The sequence below is a fragment of the Oryctolagus cuniculus genome, chromosome 13 (genome assembly GCF_964237555.1).
Source record: "Oryctolagus cuniculus chromosome 13, mOryCun1.1, whole genome shotgun sequence".
Taxonomy (NCBI): domain Eukaryota; kingdom Metazoa; phylum Chordata; class Mammalia; order Lagomorpha; family Leporidae; genus Oryctolagus; species Oryctolagus cuniculus.
The window spans coordinates 58146641-58173873 of NC_091444.1; the positions used below are offsets into that span (position 1 = coordinate 58146641).

The window sequence follows — 27233 nt, forward strand, 5'->3', positions numbered from 1 at the left end:
GCTTAGGGGTCTCAAAGTTCACTTCACAGACTTTCATATAAGCCCCTGTACTTAATCCAGCACCTGCTCCCCTTCCCATTTCCCCAGAACAGTCACTATGTCCTAGTATCAGAGATTCTGGAGCTGCAGTTTATGTCTTGTTCTTTTTGTTCAAAATGGATTTTCTAGATGAAAGAATAGAAATATCTTTACTCTGTCTCAAGGCTAGTGCTTCAGATCAACTAAATAAATGTGCCGCATTCCTTAAGGTGACTTTTGTCTAAAACGCTTCTCTGGGGAAGTTATTTAACATTAAAGTGCCTAACATTTTTGAGCAATGATTCAGGGAACAACCTGTACTATTTCATTATTTTTATTTGAAAATCACTCGCAATTGTTAGTTATTTGACACAATGGACATGGTGCTGAGCTGCAAGCAACTACGAAATATTTTCAAGCGTGGGTACAGATTTGAGTACACCAGCAAGCCGCTTGTTCACAAATCCTGTGCCATTTGATGTTAGAAACAAATACGAAAAATAAAAGGAAGAGATTTTCCATATCTACTTCCTCTCTGAGGCTGAACAAGAACTCTTGACCTCTTCATTTTAGAAGCATCACCCTGACCATTGTTTTGTTTTGAAACCTAAAACATAAATATCCCTTTTGATTTCCTTGGAGGAGAATGGGTCGCTAACTTTTGAAGTCTTCAGAATTCAAAACTGGTTAAACCATTAAAATAGCCCACAGTAGGAAGAATCCCACATCTACAGACATAAGCTCAAAATTCAAACCCCTCAGGCTGAACGTCAGGTGCAAAGCTGCTGTTGCTGTGTGCACCACTATTCTAGATGTGGGTAGGACAGACTCCTCCATCCCTGCAGGGAGACCTCACCCCTGCAGAGAGACCCCTGACCCAGTCCAGCTTTGCCATCCAGTTCTGAGTTTCAGCATTAGGGAACTTACTTCACCAGTGAAATAAACCAACATTTACCTGTGTTAGCTTCCATTTCTCAATTATTCTTTCTCCTTTTTTAGATGAAAAGCTCTTGTTAGGAAGAGCAGACCTCTAAACCCCAACAAACACAATCATATTCCCAAAATACACATTTTTGCATATGGACTGACACAACTTATTGCCAATGCATAAATGTATTTCCTTATAATTTGCATTTTCCCAGTATTTAAATCTTCCTTAATTTGTAGTTATTATGAAGGTCCTTTTGATACTTTTTCTTCAAAGCCATCCAAAAGGACAGTGCTTGTAGCACAGCAGGTTAAAGCCCCTGCCTGCAGTGTTGGCATCCTATCTGGGTGCCAAGTCCCAGCTGCTCCACTTCCAATCCAAATCTCTGCTATGGCTTGAGAAATCAGTAGAAGATGACCCAAGTCCTTGAGTCCCTGCACCAGTGTGGGAGACCCAGAAGAAGCTCCAGGCTCCTGGCTTCAGAGCAGCCCAGCTCCGGCCATTGCAGATTTGGGGAGTGAATCAGCAGATGGAAGACCTCTTTTTCTCTGCCTCTGCCTCTCTATAACTTTGCCTTTCAAAAAAAATGAATAAATCTTTACCAAAAAAAAAAAAAAAAAGCCATCCAAGTCATTACATGATGAGTTATAGGAGTTGATTTGTGAAATGAGTCACTCAGATTTCCCATCCACTCATCCACTGTTTCACTTTCCTAGTGGCCTCAAAGGCCAGAGTTGGGCCAGGCCAAAGCCAGGAACTGGGAACTCAATCCAGATCTCCTACATGGGTGGCAGAAACTCAGGTACTTAAGGCATCAACTTCTTTTTCCCAGAGTCTGCAGTGGCAGAAAGCTGGAATTGGGAGACAGAGCTAGGCCAAATGCCTGACTCGGGAGACCTCTCTCTGTAAAGCTGTTGAAGCTCTTATCTGGCACTGCACCTATGAAACCCTGTTTACCATCTTAGAAAACATTCCTTGCGGCATGTGCCTCTGTATCTGTATCTTAGAGTGAATAGAGTTAGGCATTTTTCTTCTGGTCATATAGCTAATACGTAGCAAGACTATGATATTTACATATCAGAGTGCATGTGTACATATACATAATATATATGAGTATATTTAAATACCAGAGGTAATGTGATTGTTAATGGTAAATTAATGTTATCTACTTTTTCTACTTTAATAAAAAATCATGTTTTCATAGACCTTTCTGTGTCAAAAGCTGATAATAGTAAAAACCTGATCTTTGACAAAAAAACCATGTTCAGAGTATAGCATATAGAGAGATATATATGAGAATATAAAGCCGGCGCCGCGGCTCAATAGGCTAATCCTCCACCTAGTGGCGCCGGCACACTGGGTTCTAGTCCTGGTCGGGGCGCCGGATTCTGTCCCGGTTGCCCCTCTTGCAGGCCAGCTCTCTGCTGTGGCCAGGGAGTGCAGTGGAGGATGGCCCAGGTGCTTGGGCCCTGCACCCCATGGGAGACCAGGAGAAGCACCTGGCTCCTGCCTTCGGATCAGTGCGGTGCACTGGCTGCAGTGCGGCAGCCGTGGTGGCCATTGGAGGGTGAATCAATGACAAAAGGAAGACCTTTCTCTCTGTCTCTCTCTCTCACTATCCACTCTGCCTGTCAAAAAAAAAAAAAAAAAAAGAATATAGAGAAACAATTTGCTAAGTCCAAGTTGCTATCATTTATATTATCAAGGGCTAATTAAGCTGGGGACTCATAGCCCAGAGATTTTGTGAGTAGGACCTTGCCTTGATTCTACCTTGGAGACTGAGTATCAACAGTGCATCTAAAAGAAATAAACGATCTAGGAAACACTGTCCCTTTATGCGAGCCCTGAGGAACAAATAAGGAAGGGGGCGCTGGGGGTAGGAGGTACAGTTCTAGAATTTCCTTATATCCTCATTGTCCATGCAATGAGAGAGCGAGTTGAAGAAGACAGAATATCACTAACATAATTGGGCTTTTGTCCAACTTTCCCACATAGGAGTCTGGAAAGCAGGGGGAATAGTCACATAAAAGTGAAGTTGGCCCAGACATTTCCTGGGTCTCCCTCATGCTCTGTGAGCTGGAGACACACTCTGAAGCAACTAAGGGGCTGCCTGCAAGCTAGCCAAAGCAGGCCACACAGGAGGTGGAAGCGACATCACACAGGATTTAGCAGGTGCACTTGGCTAGAACTGCATGAGAAAACATGGCCACTTCATGGGGAGCCAAGAAGGAACTCACCAGCAGATCCCAAAGAGAGGAAGAATCATCTAGAGAAAGCCACAAAATCCTGACAGCACCTGAAAAGAGCAGCCTCTATTTACCACAATTCCAGGTCTTATCCTTAAATGCCCAAAAAAGAAATAAGGGGAGAGACAGCAATCCAGGGCACAAAGGACATAGCCAGAAATCTCTCTAGTCCAATAACATGCATCACAAACATGCTCTATGTCTCAGTGGAAACTACCCACTCACCTCCATGCACAGTAGCAAAACCTGTGCAGGCAGAAGGTAGCTGAGGCCAATCATTTCCATTAGAGTGCAGTAGCACCTAAGACAATGCTTCAATTATCGCTTGAAGATAATTCTAACAGTTTTTACCTAAAAGCAGCAGGTTGTTGTCAGAATGAAAAACATGCTACTCTCTTATCTGTTAAACTATTGTATGAGAAACAGTGCCCCTGTCATTTTGAAAAATACCATTATCTGTTGTATCAAGAATGAAATTTTAACTACTTCAGGCAGGATTTTATCAAGAATTTTTTTGAAATGGGGAAGCAATTCCCTGAAGAGAGATTACCGGTTTTAATAAGGTTCTAGACTGGTAAATACCCTTCGTAGTAATTCTTAAGCATTTTAATTAGGATAGTTACAACTGTGTTTACTGTTGAAAAAATAAACCATAACATTTTGATAGATTTATTTTATGTTCCTGAGATACTTAGGAAATCTATGTCTACTCCAGTCAATCATTCAAACACAATGATAGTTTTCATAGAATGAATCCTTCCAATCATTCTAGATTACTCCCACACACTGTTAATCTACCTTTATGATAATCTGGTAAATTTCAGCAAAGAATTTATGAATTCACCATTGAGAACACACTGGCACCTAGACACATCTTAAGTATTTGGGATGTATGAAAAAGAATCATATGTGTAACTAAAATAAGGTCAAACTTAGTGAACATTATGTTGGGGCCGTTTCTCTCCCAATGGGCATACTCCTCCATGGAGCTCTGGGAGTCTGGTAATGCTGCAGGGTCCAAAACTGAATGTTGAATTGCAAACATTTCTGCATGAAACTGGGGCCAAGTGCTCATCTGAAGAATTCCCTTCTAGCTTATAATTCTAAAAGGGTGCTTTACATCTCTTATGGAATTAGTGTCCTAAGATACTTGATGGCAATTTAGGATAAATTATTAACATGGGTCCAAATGATGCTGAAAAGGAAATGAACATACACAAAAGAGCTCCACTCAGAAGACACTGAAATTAGACATATGGCTTAAGATGAACAACTGTAATAAAAATATATGTTTTAATAACTACAGTTCCCCTTCCCATTAGCAAGCGTAACTGCTACCACTTAAGGAATTAATATGTCTTTGCTACCTTCTATAACTATGACAAATTGCTAGTGGAATACATTCCAAAGTGAGTAATGTCTTTCTGGACATTAGTAATTCACTTAACTGGTTAACATAATAACAGATACAATGACATAACCTCCAGATTCACATTAACATCTATAGCTTGGTCTGCTACCATCAAAATTAAAGGTGCTTGGAATGAAAACAGTGTTTTGCGTGTGGTATTTTAATATATATAATTTTCTCTGTTGGAAATGTTATAAAACAAGACCAGCTCACAGCTGTTAATTCCATCTTCTTAATTTCTTTTCCATTTAACAAACTACCTGAATGTGAAGAAAACTATCACAAGAAAACAAAACAAAACAAGTTACTCACCTAATTGTGAAATTTTAACAAAGTCTAATAGCAATTACCCAATTTTACTTCTAATACATCACAAGGGACATTTAAGCAAAATGTATCAAGAAGCCTTATTGATTACTAATAAATCAAATTTTTACTGAAACATTTTAAAACTGATGTACATTAACATCCAATTAGCACCAAACAACAGAACTTCACTCACATCATGACATCAGTAACTGAGACCAGATGAAGTATGTGGAATAAAAGGCAATTCGGATTAAAAAAAAAAAAAAGCTGTTTTCACTCAAAATTCCCTCCATTCTGCTGGATTACAAGTACGGTGCCTTTGCTAATTTGGTTAACACTTATTTCCAATAAAGTCCACACATGGCACCAGATTTAAAACTACTAGAGACTAGCACACTGTTGCAGGATGTGGTCAGATGAACAGTCCTAATTATTAGAATGCAAGGGTACTAATCTCTGGAATCTAAAAATGTTACCTTAGTTTATAAAAGATATTTGCTTTTGGAAATAAAGTCTCTTGGAATAAGGGATTAAAGTAAAGATCTTGAGCTGGACAAAGCACCCTGAATTACAGGTGGGTCCTAATGGCAATCAAATTGTATCCTCCGCAGAGACAGCTTTTACCCACTTGGGAAGGTAAAGTGTAGTTGGAGACAGTGATTGGAGGGCTATCGCAGGAGCCAAGGAAAGCCCACAGCCACCAGGAGCGCCTCTAGGGGGCGCACAGTCATGCTGACTCCTTTATTTTGGACTTTTGTCCTCTTGAAAAGAACATCCAGTTCTGCGATTTTAAGCCCAAAGTTTGTGACTGTAGCAACAGGACAATAATTCACAGTTTAACTGTTACTTTCAAAACTCAAAATCAAAACGAACCTCATATAAGTAGAAGTATACCCTTCAAAAAGTATACCCTTCAAAATACTTTTGATTCATCGTGTTTCCAGAATAACTCTGGAGCAACACAAAGGCAACATTTTCAATGAAAACTGCACTTTGTTATCTAAAAAGTAATATTTAGTTGTATGGATTAGGATACATTGCTAAGTAATCAGGTTAGTAACACATGCATTGTCTCATTTAAGATTCTCTGAAAACCTAAGAATTGAGCTTCTGCAAAATCATGTGTTGCTGTTGAAGCTTTACAGAATCTGTTGAACCACTTCCCGTCCTCATTCCAGCGCTCATGAGAAAGAGGAACACTTTAGATAAACCAGCTGCTGGATCTCCTAGAATAGTAAATTACACTAACACTCCTATTTGATGTGATCCTGCTACACCTTTTTTTTTTTTTTCAGCAGGATTTCCTCATTTTTCACAACTCTTTGTTTCCACTATAAATTAGCTTCCTACAAATAGCCTCTTGTCAAATGTGTACTTAGCTTAGTTACCACAAATAGAGACCCCCATAAAGTTACAAAACACAATTTTGCCTTCTTCCCTTGAAATAAATCAGTTATAATATTACCCCTCCTTCCAAAATCAAGATTCTGTGAACTCATTAAGAATTCTCCGTAATTATTGAATTATAGTAAATTTTTGTATTTAAAAGTAGCAACTAAAAAACTATCATACATATATTTGGATAACAGGTATAAAAGCAATTCAAGCCTTTTAAAATTTTCTTTAGCTTAAGTCATTCTTATTTTTTCTCATGTTCCTAAATGTTGGTCACTTAAGTGACATTTTGATGGATCCTTATTAAGTTAACTATCTGAAAAATTTTAGCAATTTTATACACACTCTGAACTGAATCACCTTCCTGCTTTGGGTAAGCCATTTCTGTGATGAAATGATCTCCTTATTCTTAGAAACAAATAAATTTTGCTTATATAAACTGAAAGAGAGAACTCGCACCTGGATTTATTTCTTGGTGGTCTCTTTCCTTGTTGCCCCTCACAAATCTTGGAATAAAGAAAGCATCACCTTCTGAGGCTATCAGCATTTCTAGAGGACAACAGAAATTCCATCAACAGAATTTATGATGACGCAATTATATTAATGGTATAAATAAAAGGATTGTTGAAACTTGCAATGGCTGTTTATTTTTCTTTGCCTATATAAATGATGAATTCCAGTTTCTTTCATTTCACTACCTGTGACACTTTTCTTTATATGGAACAAATATTTGAGCCTGTGGAAACCTTGTCCAAAAAATGACACTTGTTTCTTTTAAAAATAGTCTGAATGGAACACTAACATCCAGAACCTACATTAAAGCATAATCATTAAGCCTCAGGAAGTTTGGATGACAGAGACACATCTTTTTATTTTATTATTTTTTTATGGTGAAGCATTAACTGTGGGCTTTGGTAGCAACCAGACCTGAAGGCAGATTTTGGTTCTCTAACTAATTAACTTCATGAAGCATAGTCTCTCAGAAACTGTCCCTCCACCTGATAACAGGGCTAACATCTGTTACCTAATATTTTTAAGGATTTCTTTTTCCCTTTGAGAGAAAGAGAGAGAAAAGGAGAGAGAGGTTGAGGAGATTGAGATTGACATTGCACTCTACAACTGCCCACCCCACCCTGGGCCAGACTGAAGTCAGGAGCTAGGAGTTCTATCAGGGTCTCCCATGTGAGTGGTAGGGACCCAAGTACTCCAGTCATCACATGCTATATGCTGCCTCCCAAGTGCATTAGCAGGAGGTTGGATCAAAAGTAGGGGACCTGGATCTCAAGCCAACTCCATGACATGGGTCATGGGTGGGTAGCTGGGTCCTGGTCACCTATCTGTAAAGTTCCTGGCTCCTGGATTTAGCCAGGCTCAGTCCTGAATGGTGCAGGTGTTTAGGGAAATGAATTGGCAGGTGGAGGGTAGCTCTATTGTTGTTCTACTTTTCAAATAAATAACCCCCTTTTTAAGTGTAAAAGCAAATTCCAAGTATGGTCCCTGAGAGTATCTCAATAAATATTTTTTCATTTCCTTTTCCCTTGGCTTGCAGAAGTCACAATGTACGTATGGCTTTGCACTTGCTAGAAATGAGTGTGCCTGATTAGAAAGTCTATTTCAAAATACTCTGGCTTTATTAGTAAACAGTAACATGAAACTGAAACTATCGGTCAAACATAAAACTCTAAACTGTCAAAACAAAATTTATGTCTGCATTTTCAAGCAGTGGGTGCAGTAAACTTGGTGCTACCACAAATGGTGGGGGGAAAAGAGAAAGGGTATTTCAGGGGTATGGAGACTGTAGATTAAAAGGCAAAAAAAATTTTGATCAAGAAATTTTCCATATACAACTAATACTAGTAAAGCTTCAAGGTTTTATTTGTTCATTTGAAAAACAGTGTCCATTGCTTTAGAAGCAAAATTCTAGATTCTGGAGGTGAAACTGAGTGACCAAGATCCTGGTCTTTTCCCTGTTTCCATGAAGTTTACATTCCAATGACAAGGTATACAATACATGAGAAATTAATATATAATAGGCATGATAAAAAGAATAAAACATGTGGTGTATTTGAGAGTGACCAGGAGGTAGCTGAGAGGAAATGGTACTTCTAGTGAATCATGAATACAAAAGAGGAGGCAGGAGCAGGTTCTAGTCTAGCAGTTAGGAGGCCCACATACCACATTGGAGGACCCACGTTTGATACTCAGCTCTGACACCTCACTCCGGCTTCCTGCCGATGCAGACCCTGGAGGCACATAATGATTCAAGTATTTGGGTTCACCCCAGCTTAGCTCCAGCTACTGTGGGCTTTGGGGGTTTGGACCAGCAGATGGAAGCTCACTTGTTTGCTCACTCTTTCTCACTCTCCCTATCTCCCATAAATAAAACATGAATCAAACATTTTAAAGAATTAAGTAAGAGACATCCAGAGTCTGAGAGAAGAGTATTTGAACCCCAGAGAATAGGAAGAAACTGGTTAGGTTGATACATGGTGAAATAGAATGATGGTAGGACACTAAGGGGAATATTGGACAGGTTACAGTTACAAAGCGCCCTGCCAGCCACGGAAAACAAAATGGATTTATTCCATATCCCAAAAACCCCTGTAGGATTTAAGCAAAGGAGAAAAATTTGAGGATTTATGGCCTTAAAAGATCATACATTCTTCTGCAGGGAATTCAGTTTGGCACAACAATGGTCACCAGGCCAGCAGGTGAGAGTTACACCTACACTGTTCCAGGCAGGACTAGACGGCACAGATTCACGATGTGTTTTGAAGATTAACTCAATTAAAACTTACTGAGGAACTGAACGTGGAGAATGAGAAAAAGAAAAAAGTACTACACTTGCTTTTGTCTCTATCTCCTGGGAAAGGAGAGAGTCTGGCAAATGGAGATGTGATGGGTAGGGAAGGAGGAAGCTTGGAGGTATGTTAAAAAGAACCTACAATTCTGTTGTGGACATATTCATTTAGGACAACCTACTGGACATTCAAGTAAAGATGCCATCGTAGTTATATGAAGTCTGGTGTCCAGAGATCAGGACTGTAGCTACCCAATGCAAAAAATGGACTCAGACAGAGTCAAAGATTTAAATACAAGATGTTAAAAAAAACACAGAACTAAGAATTAATGAGAGAAAAAAGCCAAATGGTCATGAATATAGAATAAACAACGGTACATCTATAACATTCAGTGTTATGTATCCCTTGAATAATGCTTTATAGTAATATTTAGAGGAACGGAAAAGGAGGAATTCATTGTTACACCTTTAAGTGGTATGAGCAATGGGACTCACATTTGTGTAAAATATATACATTTCAGAATCCTAGAACATAAAATATTTCTAAGAGCTATTTGAAGTTTTTCAATGGTAAAGTTCTGTCATTTTTGTAATCCATTTGTATTTTCAAGCTTAGAAAGTGGAAAAGCTAATGCCCATAAGAACAAATAGCATTAAAAACATCAGCCTGTCAGTTACAACCTTAAGGCATTAAAGTATTAGCAAAGAGTGATTTAATAATGCTTCATTTCCTAACATTATTATAAAGTTAAGAATATGGAAGTATTGATAAATTTTATGAATAATTCAGTTATATACTGGCATTCTAAAAATCTTTTACTAAAGAAAAAACTCAAGTACCCATGCTTCGCTACATAAATTTAAAGTCCCAAAGGATTTCACACACAAAATTCCATGCCTTAACATTCCTACCTTTTCTGATGTGTAAGTGGTATACTGCTAGTCCACCCAGAGGGCCTTAATTCCCTTGAAAAAAATGCCATTACTAACAGTCCCCAAGTAAATGGACTATGGCCACATACTATACATTATTTCTCCAGAGGCTGATTTGAATGACATATTGGAAAGGATCACTTGTGCAAGAGTTATGCCCCATAGTGGCAAAAAGAAGGTCTTGAACAAGGCATGTCATAGTCACTGGTACAGTGTCATTCAGATCTGGAGTTACATGTTTAAAGCTGTACATTTCCTTCACATGGGTAGGTGGTCGTCAATATCTAGTGAAGGGTCATCCATAAATCAAGGTACAGGCAGTGCTGGTCAGCTGTTGGCTCAAAAACTAACGGCAATTCCAATTTTTGAGACTAAATCAATCACTGTGCTCTCTCGAGAAATTCTTCCCAAATGTCTCTGAAATATTATGAGGAGCACCTTATAGATTAAAAATCAACCCCCTAGAATTTGAGGTTAAAATCTGATGTGATGTTTAAACTATCTGTTGTTGGCAGTCAATTAAATTTCACCTTTGATAATGAAACAATGAGGGAAAAAAAAAAAAACCTGTATTCTATAATAGTCAAAATTAAGCTTAAACCCAAGACTCAGTTTTAAGTGCAATTGTTTAAATAAGTATTCAAGGGCAATATTAGAGATTATCTTTGAAGAAAAGCACTATAGGAATACTATTATGAGACATATTAACTGGTGAACTCAAGTAATCTGATCACGACCCAATGCTAGAGCACTAGTTGGTTTTCAATGAGACTGTAAATAATGGAGACTGTTTGCTTATTTGACTTTTCACAGGTTGTAAAACTCATGGAGGGAAAGTCAAAGTCTAGCAAGATATATACAGTGGGGTAATAGAAATAAGGAGCTAAGGAGGCCTGTGCTGGCACCCTGGTAATACCCTACATGTTTCTAGGACAAAAGTTCACTCAGTCCATGCCTCTGGAACATCCCTTAAGTGCCTCATACCATGAAAGCATACTTCTAAGATTATGAGGGAGAACTGGCCAAGAAATATGCAAGAAGAGCTGAGAGTCCAATTAAGGACATATAGACAGTGAATTATTACAGCTTCATACACTAAGTACTGAGGTAAACAAAGCAAAGGACCTGACTTAGATGCCTCAAAATTCTTACAGAAGGCAAACACTTTTGGCCAATATGTTAATGGATGAATAGTTATTTTCCAGGTGGGAAGAGATGAAGGTATTCTAGGGACAGAACATAGGCTTGTCTAATGGCCCAGTACCCCAAAATAGTTTAAAGTGTTTGTGGTGGATGTTGACCAACTTCCAATGTTAGGTGCATGACAGGATGTGACTAGAAATGAGTTTGGGTAATTTTCTGAAATCAAACTTTGCAGGGATTTTTATTCTCCAGAAATTCATGGTGTATTTGGATTTTGATCACAAAGCAAAGGGAGTATGGCCATGAGAGACAGAGTGTAAAATACTCAGATGTGTGTGAGAAAAGAACTCCAATGCCGAGGGCAATGACCTACCAGAAAGGAGTAATGATAGAGTCAGAACACTGAACAGATTACCACAACAGCTGAAGCACAAAACCACAGGGGTAAATAACAATCATGACAAAATAATTTAGAGGATAGTTTTTCTAGAAGCATTAAACAATGTTGACAAATAACTCCAATGTAAGGTTAAGTTTTGGGGGCCAGCACTGTGGTGCAGCAGGTAAAGCTGCCGCCTGCAGTGCCAGCATCTCATATGGGCACCGGTTCGAGTCCCGGCTGCTCCACCCCTCATCCATCTCTCTGCTGTGGCCTGGAAAAGCAGTGGAAGATGGCCCAAGTCCTTGGGCCCCTGCACCCATGTGGGAGATCTGGAAGAAGCTCCTGGGTCCTGACTTTGGATTGGCACAGCTCTGGCCATTGTGGCAAACTGAGGAGTGAACCAGTGGGTGAAAGACCTCTCTCTCTCTCTCTCTCTCTCTGCCTCTCCTTCTCTCTGTGTAACTCTTTCAAATAAATAAATAAAATCTTTTTTTAAAAAAAAGGTTTTGTTTTGTTCAGCAGTCAGTGGTGTCAAGAGCAATGAAATCAGGTTATACTGATCAAACACAGGTAGGCAAAAACAGAGTCACAACAAGGTTTATTATGTTGGCTTTGCTCTACTCAGAGCCCTGGAAGGTCCCCTCGCCCCAGGCATCACTGAAAGAGTAAGATTAAAATTTCTGATTTGGTGCAGGTGTTTGGCACAGTGGTTAAGACCACACATGGGATGCATGCAACCTACAATCAAATGTCTAAGTTCAAGTCCCAGCTCCTCTTTCAATTCAAGCCTCCTGTTAATGTAAACCAAGGGAAGGCAAGCAGGTGAGGGCTCATATACTTGGATCCCTGTCACCCGTGTTGGAGACCTGGATGGAGTTTGGAATCCTGGTTTCAGCCTAGCCCCTCCTCAGCCAATGAGGGCATCTGGACAGTGAACCAAATGGCTGAAAGTTCTCTCCCTCCCCCTCTCCCTCTCTGCATATCAATTAGATAAAAATTTTAAAAATAAAGTCTATGCTTCAGCTAATTTTAAAAATAAAAATCCTTTATTAACATATTGTAAGCTTACAACAGATTTCACAAGCAAATTAGTAAATAGGAGCATCATTCAATCAAATTCAATTCAACAGGAGTTTGCTTCCTTCCATATGTCCTGCTTTGTGTCAATCTCCTAAGGAGAGTTCAAAACAAAACTGAAGTAACTTAAGTTAACTGAAGTCCTTAAGTGTCCATTCCACATTATATTTCTAATTAAATAATGTACCTGAATCAATGAATCCAATTTGACAACCAACTTTTCTAGGTGATTAGGTAATAAGAGCTCAATACCTCTCTGTTACTCCAGGCTTCAGCATAGAAACCATAAAAACTTGATTAAACAAAGTTTAATCAAAATTTTAAAAAATTGGGTGTTGCTTCTCATCCTTTGGTATGATGGCAACACTTAGCTTTCCACTTTTGGTCTTAGTATTCAGGTTTTCTGCCCCACTCCCCATCAGCCCCCTTAACAACTCTCCTCAGTGCAATCTGTTGGTGTACAAAATAATCTTATTTCTCTTTTAGATTCTGCAACATCTATAAATATTTTTAGAATGAGTAAAGATCAGAAACACACAAACCATTTTAATGTCAAGATATATATATATATACACATATATATATATAAATTTTCATTTTGAATGCCAACAAAATATTGTGGTTAGTAAAAAGAAAAATTTTTATTGTAAAACTATGCTTTAGAGGAAGGTGTACTCAGAAATTATTTTTCTCTATAAAAATGAGTTGGTTTCATTTAAAAGTTAAGCTATTACTATTTACTCATACATATAATTAGTGATCTCTATATACACTCCTTTCCTTTCCACACACCCTTGTTCCAACACTTCTCTATTTATAGAAAAATAAAATCTGGGGGCCAGTGCTGTGACATAGCAGGTAAAGCCGCTGCCTGCAACACTAGCATCCCATATGGGCACTGGTTCCAGACCCAGCTGCTCCACTTCCAATCCAGCTCCCCGATAACACACTTGGGAAAGCAGCAGCAGACTGCCCAGATCCTTGAGCCTCTGCAACCACATGGGAGACCTGTATGAAGCTCAGGGCTCTTAGCTTGGGTGTGGCCCAGCCTTGACCACTGAGGCCATTTAACAGGGAGTAAACCAGCAGATGAAAGATTTCTCTCTCTTTCCCTCTCTGTCACACTACCTTTCAAATAAATAAAATAAAACTAAGTAAATACTTAGGACATAGAATAAACCAGATAAAATCAGCATTTAAAAAAATAAAATCTTTGTGGTCAGGGCTTTATTGTTCATAACTTCAGGGTCTACTACATAATAAGGGGTCAATAAATATTTACTGAATGACTAAATAGAATATTTGAGTTCTCTGTAAACATTCCTTTTATAATTTTCTTTATTTAATTTATTTGAAAAGCAGAGAGATACCAAGAGAGAGAGAAAGATTTCCAATCAGCTGGTTCACTCCCCAAATGCCCACAAAGCCTAAAGCTGGATCAGACTGAGTTCTGAATCCAGGAAGTTAATCTAGTTCTCCTATGTGGGTGGCAGGCACACATGTACTACTGCTATCATCTGCTGCTTCCCAGGGTGCAGTTTAGCAAAGAGCTGGAATCTGAAGCAGAGCCAGAAATCAAAGCCAAGTATTCTGATGGGATACAAATGTCCCAAGCAGTGTCTTAATCACTTCAAATACTTAAACTAAAGCAATGTGAAACATGATTTTCTTTTCAGATTATTTAATCATCTCAACTTTTGAAATATTTTAAAATACTATAATTATCTTTATGAAAATCAGATGTTAAAACTAATGCTTTTCTTTTTAAAGATTTATTTTAAAGGTAGAGTTACAGAGAGAAATGGAAGCAGAGAGAGAGAAAGAGAGTGAGAATGAGAGAGAGACAGAGAGAGGAGAGATAGTCCATCCATTGGTTCATTCCCCAAAAGGCTGAAATGACTAGGGCCAGGCCAGACTGAAGCCAGGAGTCAAGAGCTTCATTCAGGATCCCACGTGGGTGGCAGGGACTCAGGTACTTGGGCCATCTTCTGCTCATTTCCCAGGCATATTAGCAGAGAGCTGGACAGGGAGTGAAGCTGCCAGGATTCAAACAAGCACTCATATGGGATGCTGTCATCACAGATGGTGGCTTAACCCACTGTACCACAAAACTGCCCCCCAAAGCAACTGCTTCTTTTAAAAAAGCTCTGTTACCTAGACTTATTTATCCATTTCTATGTTTTCCTAGTTTGGATAAGTTGCACATTTGTATGCATATTTAGGAGGCTAGTAAAACACTGCTACTACATGTTCATCTTAGCAATAAGCAAAATATGAGCTCAATCAGCCAAATTCTTTTCAACTAATTAAGCTGTAAAGAGAGTTCATGTGAAAACATCTGGGGGAGGGGTCCCCTGGAGTACAGGAAACACTTGAGATTGAAAAATCCTAATCTTTATCATAGGAAGTCAAGCAATTACAAGACACACACACTGATTTCATGGCATTTACCTTGATCATTAAAGTCAAAGAGGTAAGACATAAGACACATACAAAATGAAGTCATTACTTGATTGTTATGGACAAAAGGTCCATTCTTAAGAATGGCTAATGCATTCTCCTTAAAGAATCCTGTGTGTATCCCCTACTGGGGATATGCTTCTAATAGATGCAGATTCTTGTTTTTATGCACACCAGTTGCTGCAGAAGCATAGAAGGGGAAGTCTTTAATTATAGGTTAGAAGCCATTTATTCTCCAGGATGTTACATATGCAATATTTAACTGGCGCATACAATGTTTTCAAAATTAATTTTATTTTAAAAATGAAATTAGTTTTCTATTTCCGCATATAAAATATTATATGTCTCCAGAGTTCTATCCATCCGAAAGTGATGAGGCTGACTTCCTTCCTTAGTATTTGGAAGTCAGTTCTACAAATCTGGGTTATATGCATATGTAAATCAGTAGTTCATACTGCACAGTATCCATCTCCGCCTTTGTAAAAAGACATAATAATGTCTGCCTTGCTGAGCTGTTGTGAAGATTAAGTGGAGTGGTGTCAGTAAAATCCTACTGCACACAGTTGTCAGTTTATTAGACAGTAACCATTGCTATTTAATTTCACCATACAATTGCACTTTAGCTATAAAGCATATTAGAAAATAGTCACCAAGACATTCTAATCTTGGAGTGAATAAAACAGAGAGCAAAATGGTTTTTAGGAAACAATCCGAATTTTTTGTGTAGTGTTATCTTTGTAATAATATAAAAATGCATCTTTGAAGACTATGGTATTCTGGCTGTGCTTTCTACCTATGCAACTAAATGAATATTCTTGATACAGGGATTCATTCAGATACTTCCCTTTTTTCCTTGATATGACCATCTAAAATAGCTCACGCATTTAAAACTGGAGTATCCTGTCAGTCCATTTGCCTCTCTTAAAAATGTCTTTCTAGTCTTATGCATTTGACTTACCTATCAAAATTCAGTAAGAAAGTGGACTTTCTTGAGAGAGTCTGTACTCTAACTCCTTATCCCATAGTGACTTCATCAAAAATGACTGAGGTATAATAAGTAACAAAGATGAGTATGCAGTGTTAAAACTGTTTTTTTGTGGGCTCAGTGGTCTTTCTTGTTAAAACTGTACAAATGGTATAGTTTCTGTTAAAACAGTCCAACTCCAAAATAAACATTTGAACAATTTTAAATCTATGCATGTGTGGGGGTTTCAAAAAGTTCACAGAAGTTGTTATTTTGAAACAACTCTGCATGTATTTCAAAAATTTCTTGCACCAAAATAAACTTGTCTTCTAATTCCATTTCCCCAAAGCTTTTTGAAGTACCTTCATATGCTTTATATGTAAATATAATCATATGTACATAAATATATGCTTTCAAATGTATACTTAAAGTAGTTTATGGTAGATTCTAGAGTGCTGAACAAAAGCAATTAAGTATTTTAATTAACAGTTTAAGAACTACTTTTTCTCACTTACAAAAAAGAAACCATCCCACCCTCTGTTAAAATTAGTTCAGATAACTTCTCTTTTATGAAATGTACGGGCTTCAGATAAACTAAGGAGGCAGTCAGTAGAGTGAATTCCACATTTTCAAAATACCTTTCTATCTTTTGCTAAACATATTTAACCATTTATATGTAGTTACGAGACTTCGCTTGTTCAATGTGATGTGAATAGAGGTCAGGTGTGCCATTTCCAAAGATGATTAAAAAAAAAAAAACATACAAATAAACATCGAAGTAGATTAAAAATTGTCACTTCTCAATTTTCTGATTGTAGTTTTTACAGATTTGTACTAATAAAATTTAAGATAATATCCAAATTAAAGGACACTTCACAGAAATCTTTATACCATGGCAGATCCTGTCCTTGGGTGTTCAGTGAATATGCCAGCACACGGAGAATCCTGAGGTCATGACAAGCAGAGATCAAGGCTCCCAGGTGGGGTTTGGTCAGAAAAGAGGTGGTTCTGATCTTTAGCAGACACATGACAAAGGTTACACAAGCTCCCGGGTTCTGCTTCCAGTCCCTCCTCAGCAGGCTGTTCCCCAAGTGACTCATTCTTTGCCTGTCCCGCAGCAAAGCCTACTAATTCCTAGGTTTATCCTCTTTCACATGCCATGATTATATTATGCTTAAAGTTAGGACCTAACCTTGCCTACCTATTGTTAAAATCCCACGGATGGAGATGTCATCTATTTTCCATCTCCAACTTGCTGTAGACTTCTGAATGTTCCATGTCTCTACCATACTCTGGCTCTAAGATATTGAATGAAACACTGTATTCCTCGTTAGTTTATAGAAATACGTTTTTTTAAGTACTAGATTGATATCTGACTTAATCTCTTTAAGAAGGAGACTTCTAGCCGGCGCTGCGGCTCACTAGGCTAATCCTCCGCCTAGCGGCGCCAGCACACCGGGTTCTAGTCCCGGTTGGGGCGCCGGATTCTGTCCCGGTTGCCCTTCTTCCAGGCCAGCTCTCTGCTGTGGCCCGGGAGTACAGTGGAGGATGGCCCAGGTGCTTGGGCCCTGCACCCCATGGGAAACCAGGAAAAGCACCTGGCTTCTGGCTCCTGCCATCGGATCAGCGCGGTGCGCCGGCTGCAGCACGCCGGCCGCGGCGGCCATTGGAGGGTGAACCAACGGCAAAGGAAGACCTTTCTCTCTGTCTCTCTCTCTCACTGTCCACTCTGCCTATCAAAAAAAAAAAAAAAAAAGAGGAGACTTCTAAAATCAATCATCATTTTAAGATAAATATCACAAAATGGCCAATAAAACCCCCCAAATAAGTAGGAATCCATGAGAATCTGTGTGGAATAGGACTGGCATTCTAACCCCATGATTTTTCTTTTTATTGCATTCTCAATTTTTATATGAGACTTCAAAATAAGAGTGTTGGCAATGTTCAAGGACTAGAAGTTCAGCTTCCAATAATGCAGACCCTGGGACACAACAGGTAATGGTTCAAGTACCTGCATCCCTGCTGCCTACAATGGAGGTCTGGACTTTATTCCTGGTTTCGGACTCCAGCCCCCACACAGCCTTGGCCATTGCAGGCATTTGAATGAACCAGCCGAATGGAGCTCTCTGTTCCTGTTTCTTCAATTAAAAATTAAAATATAAAAGATTTTTGTGTTATGTCTACACAAACATTTTATTCAAATAATAGACCATTGCTTCTGCAATGATAATCCTAATTTCTGAAAGGAAAAGAGTTGCAAATCGCTTTTATTGCACAGAACTTGTCATGTAATAACAAATTTATTGGAAAATTATAATGAATACATTTAGTTTAATTATATTTCCAGTCTTTCATTTTTAAACAGGCTAGCTGTATTCTCTTAGCTTAAAGAGATGGTCATATAATATGTCTAAGAGTTTCACTAAGCAGAGGAAGAAAATAATATATTGAAATAAATGAGTAATATCTGATTAAATTCCAGTGTTATTTCCTTAATATCTTGATATTAAACTAAACAAGATGTGGTCAACCTTTTTATCCAAGTGTAAATACCTAATAAATAAAACATAATATGCAGGCAGGGATCTCTCACAGTGGTGTAGATGTAACTTGGATGTACATGTATCATACTGGGGTGCCCAGGGTTTTAGTCCTGCTTCTATCAATTCCAACTTTTGCTAAGGCACATGGTAGAAGGCAGCAGGTGAGGACCCAAGTACTTGATCCCTGCCACCCATCTGAGACCCAGGCTGAGTTCCAGGTTTCTGGGTTCAGCCTGGCTCATTTGGGGTTGTTGCGGGTATTTGGAGAATAAACCAATGGGTAGAATATATTTTCTCCCTCTGTCTCTCTCTCTCCGTCTCACACCTTCCCTCTCTTTCAAATAAATAAAAAGTCTTAAAAATTGAAAACTATATGTTGAAGAAATCTAATAAAAGAGTAAACACCTTAAAAAGCAGAAGCATAAATTCGTTAGGGTTAGTGGGGACTGTTGTGTACATGTATATGTGAGAAACGTGTTTTTCTCATATTTCACTTAAACACAATTTTCCCAAATACTTGAAGTTAAATGGCACATACAATCAATTAGGATTTTTATCAGTTATCTCATTGTGAATAACATAAAATGCTAGACTGCATTAACCAGTTTACAAAGAAAATTAGGTCTACGACACTTTCCAGTTCCTTTATTGAACCATTAGTCAATCAGGTAACACCGCTTATTTTTCTGGAGTTTTACAGTTAGCCAATAACTTTATATTGAGTATCTCATTTGTCCTTCAAAGCAATCTTATGAATAAGGTAAATAAGAAATTATTCCTTTCATTTTCTCGATGAGAAAACTGAGGCCAAGCAAATTAGGGACTACTCAGATGATAAATGTTGAAGATACAACTGAAATTAGAATCTTGTAACTGAGCATACTCCCCTTTTCATGACACAATAAATATTGACTATCAACCTACTACACATGTAAGTGGAAGCTGTTGAGTAAGCAATATTAAGCTGTTTCAAAATAGTAAACTCAGTACAATTTTTAGACTTATATTAGTATCAGATCCATTTGATGTTAAAGAGTCAGAAACTTTCTGAGTCACTGAGACTTTCCAGTGACTTTTCCCGTTGAAGGAGACAAAATTTTGAGCTCACTTTTAAATTCTATCCATATAAACATGCCAGTAATATCCTAATAATACATATATCTGTGCATGCACTCCGGTATATACACACATACATGCACATGTATATAGGATATACATTTTAGCATATTCCTTCATTTCACAATTGAGTGATGCAGAAATAGACTAAATCTGGGGCCGGCACCACGGCTCAATAGGCTAATCCTCCGCCTGCGGCACCGGCACACCGGGTTCTAGTCCCGTTCGGGGTGCCGGATTCTGTCCCGGTTGCCCCTCTTCCAGTACAGCTCTCTGCTGTGGCCCAGGAGTACAGTGGAGAATGGCCCAGGTGCTTGGGCCCTCCACCCGCATGGGAGACCAGGAGAAGCACCTGGCTCCTGCCTTCGGATGAGCGCGGTGCGCCGGCCGCGGCAGCCATTGGAGGGTGAACCAACGGCAAAGGAAGACCTTTCCCTCTGTCTCCCTTTCACTGTCTATAACTCTCTGTCTCTCTCTCACACGGTCCACTCTGCCTGTCAAAAAAAAAAAAAAAAAAAAAAGAAATAGACTAAATCTGGTAATCTTTCATATCAACACAAACGATGTATCTTGCGTATTTTTCCTTAAAAAGCAATACCCTGTCGAAAATCTCAATATATAACCATGTAAATGAAATTGAATAAAAATAAATACCTATACATCAAGAGCCCTGGTGCTGTACATCTTGATGGAGATGGACACGGTTCACCCAACTCACAGTCCTCTGAGCAACTCGCAACTGATGTATGTGCCATTACTGTGCATATCTAAAGAGACACACAGAAGTGACAGCAAAATGAGGGAACATATATTATTTCCTACCATTTGCACTATACTATTTTTCCAATCTATAGCATCACCATAATCATCATGCTAGTCAAAGATATTTTGATAAGCAGTCCAATTGAAGGACCTGAATGTACTGATCTGTGTTTTCCAGACAATAAGAAGTACAGCATTCGGGATGTACTATAGAGTCATTAAATACTAAGTCTGTTTGAGAAGAAGGAAATCTAGTAGCAAGTCGGTGTAACATTTCTAGAAGGCCATACATTTATCACTAGGCAACAAAAAACCACAAATGTATTCCCTCATACGGATTTTCTAAGGGCCTATGTACACAGCATGACATGCCTGCATATACTTCACTCAGTCTTCACCACAAAGCTGCTACACAGGGAGTCGTCTCACTTTGCAAACGTAAAGCTCAGGGTGTTAAAGTAATTGGCCTCTGGCTCTGCAAGCTACAGAAGTTGTTCCTTCACCATAGCATGTGGAGCACACATTTCTTCCTATGGTATTTGTGTTCCATTCATCCTACAACATGATGACAGCTAGCAAAATTATTGTATCTAGATATATCTCATTAGTTCTCTGAAAGACCAGGCACAGTATTTTACCTATTTTTGTATGGCAAGACACATATCAAATGAGGATCACACTTTGGGATATAGTGCCTGGCACATGCAAATATTGGCTGAGTAGCAGAATGAATGAGTGGCATCAAAAATAGTAGGTATTGGCATCTATTTTCTGTCTGTAATCACACTTTTGTCAATTCTTTAATTTACTTGCCAAAGTTATGTTCCTGTTGGCAACACAATCTCAAAAGAAAAAAGTAGAAGTAATAATAGGAAAAATCATTTGAATGAAGTTCAAACATGTTCATTCAAAAAAATTACACACCAGTTAGTTTAATTTAGTTCAGTTAGTTTTCTGGAAAAAAATAAAAAAAAAAAATAGGCTAGGTACTAGTGCTGTGTCCCAGCTGCTCCACTTCCAATCCAGCTCTCTGCTATGGCCTAGGAAAGCAGTAAAAGATGGCCCAAGTCCTTGGGCCCCTGCACCCACTTGGGAGACCAGGAAGCTACTCCTGGCTCCTGGCTTCAGATTGGAACAGCTCCAGCCGTTGTGGCCCTCTGGGGAGTGAACCAGCAGATGGAAGGGCACTCTTCGTCTACCTCTGTCTCTCTGTAACTCTGCCTTTCAAATAAAATAAATAAATCTTTTTAAAAAAAAAAAATAGGCTCAAGGGAAAATAGCAAAGTAATAATTATACAGGCAACGATAAAGAAAAAAGAAAATCACATTTCACTTCAACTTGCTAATAGGACCTATATACTTATCTATTCCCCTGCATGTATGTAGGAGACAACTGAATTTGTCAAAGTCTAGCAGTAGAAGCTGCAAGAGGTAGGATCAGGAAACCAGGTACTATGAAAATCTGCTCTGGACTAGAGATGCTGTAGAAAAACAGCCAATTTGGGCTTCTTAACGGTCAGATCCCAATTTGCCATGCAGTGTCACGGCACAATATTCACAGCAAGCATGGGAAACCTGTGGCCCACTACCAGTTTTTATATATACTGTGAGCTAAGAATGGCGTTTACATTTTCAAATGTTTTAAATAATTGTGTACATTATTTTAAATGCAAATGCAAGTCTATAAATAAGGTTATGCTGGAATACAGCCACAGTCGTCGATTTGCATACGATCTGAAGCTGCTTTCATGCTCAGTGTCAGGTTTGAGTAGCTGTGACACAGACAGTATGACCTGCAAACTCATGAAAACACAGTCATCTCCAGGTATCCTTGGGGGATTGGTTCCAGGACCATGGATATGACAACCTGTGCATGCTCCACATCCCTTACATAAATGGCAGAGGGTTTGCGTCTAACCTACACCTATCCTCCCACATGCTTTAAACCACTTGTAGGTGAGTTCTAACACCTAACACTGCAATAGTATGAACACTGTTATTATGCTGTACTGTTTAGGGAATAATGACCAGAAAAGCCTGTACATGTTCATTACAGATGCAATTTTTCCCCAAAAATCTTCACCCCATGATCGGTTGTATCTGTGGATGCAGAACCTACAGATACAGAGCACTGACTGAATACTATCCGACTCCTGACAGAAGGTTTCCAGTCTACACAAATTTAACTTCTCAATTTGGAGGACATTCTTTCAGAGGAAGGGGTGCTTTAGGGTGGACTGGAAGGAGGGTAGGAGTACGATTCTCAACAGACACCCAAGAGCCCCGGGGCAATGCCATAACAGCACTGGGAACAGCAAAGCTTTTCCCTGGGGAAGACACGGGAAAGGTCACACACAGCCCATCCTAGTGCCAGACACTAGGATGCATTGGATGGGCCAATGCATATGCATGAAGATAGCTGTCCACTGGGATACTGTCATTCTGTAACTTGCCAGATGAAGTTCTCCTGCAGGAAATCTTCAAAGCTCTTTCTTCCTACATGTGCCAACCTTCACAGTGACAATAACTGAGATAACCCACTCTTTCCCTGGAGGGGAAAAGGAGGATAAGAGCAAGCAGAAAAATTTGAAACAGGATAAAAGCACTCCATCCATCTCATCTAATGGCAAAAGTGGATCATACCAGGGATGCATGGATGGGAAGCAAAAAGGCTACAAAAAAGAATCTGCTTTGTTGCACAAGAATAACATAGCTTTCTACAGGGTGGAAGCATTTACTTTTAAAAGACATCAAAAGAAAAAGTAGTTTTATAAAATATCAACTTCATGCTTGCAATAAAATTTAAGACAACAGATACCAAAATCCCCAACATTATCTTCAATCAGAGATAATTATGTCCAAATAAATGAGAAGACACCAAGGTGGTTTCCCATTAAATTGTATCTTAAAGGGAAGAAAAGATGGGTTTTGGGGATGGGCACTGTGGTATAACAGCTAAGTCATACTGAAGAGCCTGGGAGTGAGTCCTGCCTCAGCTTCTGATCCAGGTTCCTGTTAATGTGCCTAGGAGGGAGCAGATGATGGCCCACCCACTTGGGTTCCTGTCACTCACAGCCTGGTCCAGCCGTGCTGTTGTGGGCATTTGGGGAGTAAACCTGAAAATCTTTCTTCATTTCTCCCTGTCTCTCATGCCACCTTTCAAACAAACAAATCTTTATAGGTTTGGAGCAAGACGATTTGACTCTGAATATCAATTCCAACATTTTCTTTCCCCTTGATCTTAAGCAACTAACCTCCTATTCAAAGCATTTCATCTCCTCTCAAATAGAGTGATTCTGAGAGTTGTAAGACAAAATATGTATCAAGTACATAGCCTACTGCCTGTCATATGGGAAGGACATGGTATTTACTCTCAAGTATTGGCCCTATCTTACATTCCCTTCTCTGTTCATATTAAGTCACACACCATGACCATGGAGGGTATAGGGATATGGTTGCCAGACACTCAAGGTTCTGCCATGTTCCATTCTTGGTTTTGCACTTTGTTTTCTCTGGATAGGATGCTCCTTTTAATTTTGTGTTCTGCTGCAAACTGGCATTCATTTGAGAATTAATCTAAATCAGAAACAAATTCTGAACCATCCTTAGTCCCTTAGGATAAATACACTGCCAAACACTTTGTACATCCATCAATTAATATAACTTGTAGTCTGCTTACACGTCTATCTTTCCAGGAGGCTTTATCTTGGTCATCCTCATTGCTGTGATATCAAACTAATTATAGTCTCATGGAAGAGAAGACACATTAGAAAAGCACACACACACACACACTCACACACACACACACACACATATTTCAGCCTATTAATTGGCCTAGCAATAAAGGTGGCACAGGGGTCTTTTTATGTTGTTGAATTGGTAATGCCTCCTTCATGTCACATGCAACCTAAAGTAGAGCAGAGTCTTCAGATCTGCAAGGTGCACAGCAAGTTCTAATATTTGTTGAAAGAATAAATGAAACAACATAGAAATAAAAGAAAGGGAAAAATGAGGATTTGGCACATAAAAAATGAATACTTTTCGAGTTGCTAGTGGCATTGACTGCTTAATTATCCTTGATATTCAACTGGCAATATGTACAAAACCTCATATTAATTTTATAAATGTGCATAAATCAGGGTTAGAAGTAATTACCAGTAACAATCTTCCCTTGCATCTGAAGTCATGATTCACTAGCCTCAGTGGTAGGAACAAACTGTTCAGTCAGCATTACTTTGTAAGATAAGCATGGTGAAAGTGAAGGAAAAAATTGTACATTTTTCTTGACTATTACAAAGATAATAGAAACTCTTGGTATATCAAATTCTAATGTCTAGGAATTTACATGCACTGAACTAAGCTTGCTCTCTTCTTTTTTAAAAGAGGCTTTTAAGAGAACATTTATTGTGTAAGCTATCAATAAATGGTAGTTGATGCTACTATTATTAGCAACACAACCCAACAAATAAACACTGTGCCATGTTAATATATAATATTTTACAGCTATAATAAATTTGGAAGTTTTGCTGACATGAAAAATGTGTATAAAGTATTGAATATAAAATGTTACATAAGGTAACTTAAAATTATTGGCAATAATATGTATGATAAAAATTGGAAAATAATGTGAAGAAAATAAGAACTGTCTAGTTAAAATTAAAATTTGAATTTCCCCAACTTATTTGAGATAGTGCAAATTTGTGTCCAAATTTATGCTAAAAAGATAATATGTATACATGTCTAAAATCCTGGGATTTCTCCACTTTGAAATTTCATTTTTTTCTGAGAGAAAAATAAACCACCATTTTAAAAAAGATTTATTTATTTATTTGAAAGGCACAGTGACAGAAAGAGAAAGAGAAAGAGAGAGGTCTTCCATCTGCTGGTTCACTCCCTAAATGGCTGCAATGGCTGGAGCTGGACCCATTTGAAGCCAGGAGCCAAGAACTTGATCTGGATCTCCCTCATAGATGCAGGGGCAGAAGCACTTTGGCTTCCTTCCTCTGCTTTCCAAGGTACATTAGCAGGGAGTTAGATCAGAAGTGGAGCAGCCAGGACTGGAACTGGAGTCCATATGGGACACTGGCACTGCAGGGGGCAGCTTTACCCACTATACCACAGCCCTGGCCCACACTTGTTTTCTTAAGAGCAGTTTTTGTTTATCTATTTATTTATTATTAGTGATGGAAAAGAGGCAGATGAAAAAAGTAAAGCATTAGTGAAGTGAACCATTTAAATAATGTAGCTCACTTAAAATAGTCGTAGTTTATCTTAAGCCTTCCTGATCAGCATAAGCAATCAACACATTATGGTTCTCAGTTCTGCATACAACATTTAAATTATGTTAATACTTTGTGAAGATGAAATAGTCAACACGGGCTGAAAAGGAGCTTACTTACTTTACATATGCTACACATGTCATGATGTGTGTAATATATATGAGAAAGAGAAATTATAGAACCATCAGCAATGGCAACAGCTATTGCAGAAAAGGAGGAGGAGGAACAACCAACAAGGGAGACAGTTGTGCTCAGATAGCTGTGGAAGGCTCATTTGGCTGGAGAATAAGTGGCAAACCAGTTCATCTTAACATTAGACTTTCACCCAAAGCAAGTTCTAGCCAGCAGCACTCATTTGTGAAGCAACTGATGTTCACTTATTCTCAGCATATTACAACAGAGGTACCAACATTTGAAAGAATTCTGTGTAATCAAAAGCATCTTCTAACAAAGACAGAACAAAAAGTGCCTTTGGTTGTCTAGCTATGGGCCCTACTCATCAGGGAATTGGAGCAGCTCGTGTGTGTGAGGGGGTGGCTTACTTTCCTCTAACAATGATGCCCTGGGCCTCATATCTGAAAAAATCCAGGCTCAAGCATGCCAAGCTTTTGGTAGGCCTAGGGGTAGATTCTGATATTCTTCATGAAAATGAACAATAACTGAAAAGCTACCTGAAGCTTATTTTTTTTCTGTATTGAGATTCTAAAGTTATTTTTCATTAGAAATTATTTTATTATCTTTATTTGAGAGCCATGGTAGTAAGATAAGAAGAAGAAATCAAAGAGAAAGACTTGATGGAAAAGGAGAGGTATAATGAAGGCAGGAAGTGTATTTCTAATTTATTTTAAATTGCTCCTGGGTAGGGTTCTATGTGTGGTTTACATTTATAATGAGACAACTGTCACTTCATGCTTATATTTATTGACTATTAAACTTTAAAGACCAGTTATACTGAAAATTCACTTCTGTGTTTATCCTACATTTGCTGTGCTGATGTTCCAATTACTCTTTTCTATTAAGTTTAAATAAAGGGAATTAAATTAACTAGACAAAAATCAGTGGGTATTTTTCACATGTAACTTACAAAATACAAGCAATAGCCTCCAAGTCTATTTTAATTTTAAATTTAGCTCCAACATCCTCTAATTGGGTTGAAACATCCATTTTGCAGGCAATGGATAAAGGGCTCACTCATGAATCAAAGCTGTCAGGATAGTACAGAAGTGGTCAAGCCACTTGACCAGGGGCAAGGTAGAGTGTAGCTAATGCAAAGCAGCAGTCAGGAGTTAGGGCAAAGGGCCAACATAGAGAAAGTAGCAAACATTTTCTCTTGGCATCTTGGGTTAGTAATGGTGGTGGCGAATAACTTTTAGAGAGACTCTCATCACACTTTGTAATTGCACTGAAGATGATAACTATGTAAATTAAAGGAAGGCATCCATGGAAAATCTTCCCCAAAGGTTTAAA

General features: G+C 38.6%; 1 protein-coding gene across 6 annotated transcripts in view; it reads right to left on the reverse strand.

The window, feature by feature from the left end:
* CHRM3 (cholinergic receptor muscarinic 3) overlaps positions 1-27233 on the reverse strand; it is a 613309-nt gene that overhangs the window by 439745 nt on the left and 146331 nt on the right. For 3 of the 6 annotated variants that reach the window (XR_011381528.1, XM_002717330.5, XM_051821486.2), the window contains exon 2: positions 20380-20492. The exons of 2 other annotated variants lie outside the window; for them this stretch is intronic. The gene's annotated coding sequence lies outside the window, so the exon portion shown is untranslated. Of the gene's footprint in view, positions 1-6766; positions 6857-20379; positions 20493-27233 lie in introns of all 6 variants that reach the window. One more of the 6 variants, XM_070055563.1, reaches the window with a different exon arrangement.